General features: G+C 38.1%; 1 pseudogene; it reads right to left on the reverse strand.

Moving 5' to 3' along the window:
* Positions 1-818: 818 nt before the first annotated feature.
* LOC132272192 (small nucleolar RNA R71) lies at positions 819-917 on the reverse strand (annotated as a pseudogene).
* Positions 918-3,368: the final 2,451 nt, after the last annotated feature.

A 3,368-nucleotide genomic window follows, 5' to 3' on the forward strand; every position in this document is an offset into this window, starting at 1 on the left:
ATGGGAACATGGGATCATTGTATGTGAAGATTTGTTGATTGATTTGTTGTGGGGGCGAAATGTTTGTTACTTGCTTATTTGCTTGTTATTTATCTTTGCTAATGCATGCATGGTCGTAGGTCATTAAATCCTACTCTTCTCTCTCTTAATTTTCATCTTGAATCAGTTATTCGTAATCCTAGGGGAAGAGGTAGTTCTCATCACTCCATTTCACCAATGGAGAATTTGAATGACAACCATGTGGAGGACCTTGGTCACATAGACCAACAAGGAATCCTCCACCCTAATGTGCATCATGAAAACATCCAAGTACCATTAGGCATGCCTAGACCATTCATCCCACCACAACAATAAGGCCAAATTCCATTGGGAATGCCTCAACCAATCTTTGTTCCACAACCTCCCATGGTTCAAGCTAATCAAGGTGTTCGTGTAGCACCTCCAATTGTGAATCCTCCCAGTGCATTAAGAGACCATTATGTGTCTAACGAATATAATGCACCCACTTGCATTCAATTGCCTCTATTTAGAGCACATCACTATGAAATCAAACCACAGACCATTCAAATGCAACCTAATTATCATTGACTTCCAAGTGAAGAACCTTATAAGCATTTGGATGAGTTTTTGAACTGTGTTCCACCGTGAAATACATGGACATGCCGAAAGAAGTTTTAAGACTTAAACTTTTTCCTTTCACCCTTCAAGGCAAGGCAAAATATTTGTTCAACAATCTTAGGCCTTTTTTGATAACCTATTGGGAGGAAATGTAACAAGAGTTCTTCAAAAAGTACTACCTGGTATCAAAGACCAATGAGAACTTCAATTAGAGAATTTTCTCAAGGGGATGGGGAAATGTTTCATGAGGCACGGGAAAGGTTTAGTGATTTATGTAGAAATTGCCCTCATCATGATATACCTAAGTGGCAATTAGTTCAATATTTCTTTGAAAGTTTACCGGATAATCACAAGGGTATGGTTGATGCATTTATGGGTGGTTCTTATCATGATAAGCTTGAAAATGATGTGTGACAATTGTATGAAAGTATGAATAAAAATTCCATGCATAGGTCCTTATCTTCTAAAAATGGTAGAAACCTAGGTGGAAGGAAAAATGTTGGCTTATATCAAGTTGACTGCTCCAATGACATAGCCGCCGAGATGAAATCCTTATCTCAAAGGTTTGATCAATTTTTGATCAACCAAAATTCGGCGAATCAAGTATCTTCCTCCCCTACTCATATTCATCATCGTCCATCTAATGAATCTTGCATGACTTGTTCACGTGTCTTGCATTCTACTTTCAATTGTCCACATGGACATGTGCAAAGTGAGACCCATGAGCAAGTTAATGCTACATTTGTTAATCAAGGGAATAATTCTTATGGCACTCATTACAATTCAAGTTGGAAGAACAATCCAAACTTTTTTTGGAAAAGCCAAGGGGAAGGCTTAAACCCTCCCCAAGGTGGTTTTCAAGGCAAGTATGTTCTGCCACCAATGCAGGGCTAAGGTTCCCAAGGTTTTAAATCATCATCATTTCAATCACATGGCAATCAATTTTCTAATTCTCATTTCCCTAATCAACCATCATATTCTCAAGGAAACACTAGGAGTCCCACCTTTGAAGAGAAATTTTTGACCGCTCTAGGTACTCTAGAGGCGAACACTCAATTGCTTCATTCTCACTCTCAATCGATTGCTAAGCTAGAAACCCAAGTAGGGCAAATAGCTAGTACCTTAAATGCTAGAGAGAAGGGGAAGATGCCTTTGAATGCCCCACCAAAGCAACAATGTGTTGTGGAGACTCATTCCTCATCGGAAAGGCACACAATTGAGCATGTCAATGCGGTGACAACCTTGAGAAGTGGGAAGATTGTGGACAACCAAGTAGGTGTGTCCAATGAAGAGAGTGAACTGGCGCAACCAAAAGTTAACACTCGTCCTGTTTCTTATCATATTCCTCCTTCATTGCATATGTATGATCATTCAAATGAGAAAGTGTTAGAAAGTGATTTGAAAAGTGAGTCCAAAATTGATTTGAAAGATGAAGTGAACAAAGCTTTGAAAAACGATTTTAAAAATTCTGGAGTTGAAGATTCTTTAAAGAAAAGTTTTGAAAAAGTTTTTGAGCCAAGTGCTCTATTTCCTGATGCCTTGAAAGGATCCATTTATCTTGATAAACAAAAGACCAAAACCAATGAAATCATTGAAATGTCTAGGCAAGTGAAGATTAATCTTCCATTTTTGGATGCAATTAAGCAAATTCCGGCTTATGCCAAGTTCTTGAAAGATCTTTGCACCTAAAAGAGGAAGAACAAGAGCCAAACACCTAGGAAAGTGGTCTTGACCGAGCAAGTAAGCTCAACCTTACAACATAACACCCTTCAAAAGTTTAAGGACCCCGGTTCACCTACTACTTCTTGCTAAATGGTGACCATGTCATTAATCGGGCTCTTCTAAACTTACGAGCAAGTAAAAATCTTCTTCCATACTCAGTATATGTTAAATTAGGCTTAAGAGACTTGAAACCGACGTCGGTGGTTTTACAACTTGCCGACCAATCCATCAAAAAGCCTAGGGGTATCATTGAGGATGTCTTGATTAAAATTTATAAATTCTTCTTCCCAGTCAATTTTGTTGTCATTGACACAGAACCGGTTCCAAATCCCAAGAGCCAAATTCTCGTTATCATTGGTCGTCCTTTCTTAGCAATCGTAAATGCCAACATCAATTGTAGGACGGGGGTAATGAAAATCTCATTTGAGCATATGAAAGTGAAGTTGAATATCTTCAATCCAACCCCAAATTCATTTGACAAGCATGAAGAAGTAAATGATGTAGAAAAATGTCTAGACAATGAAAGTGAAAGAATGAAATCTTTTCTTGAAACCAAAACTTCAAAAAGTTTATCTTCGACCTTGAAACTAAAGAATGATGTTTCAAAATCTTGCTTTAAGAGGGCATAGAAGCCCAAAGCTCACATTGACAAAGGACCAACAAATTCCTTTGAACCTAATCCAACAAGTTCTTTAGGGAACCGTTTGTTGGGTGGAATTCAAAATACTTATCACCCTGACAAGGAGGGGATGCATTATAAGATGTTTGATCCGGGCTAAAAGAGCCCAACGTCTTGCTAGAGACATTAAAGACTAGTAAATGCTTTGTAGGGTTTACAACCTTATTCCTCTCTCATTTCTATTTTATCTTTCATTTCTTGTGTCGTTTAGATATATTTTGGAATTCATACACATGGCTAAGAATTTTGATTGAGTATGCATGCATTTTCATTCTGAAAATAGGCATTTTGTCCCTGTTCGATCGATCTCAAAAGAGGTTCGATCGATCGAACACCCATCCCTTCATCC

This window comes from Cornus florida, unplaced genomic scaffold, assembly GCF_030987335.1.
Source record: "Cornus florida cultivar Cherokee Brave unplaced genomic scaffold, ASM3098733v1 CherokeeBrave_3.0.0_Hap2_Chr08, whole genome shotgun sequence".
NCBI classification, from domain to species: Eukaryota; Viridiplantae; Streptophyta; class Magnoliopsida; order Cornales; family Cornaceae; genus Cornus; species Cornus florida.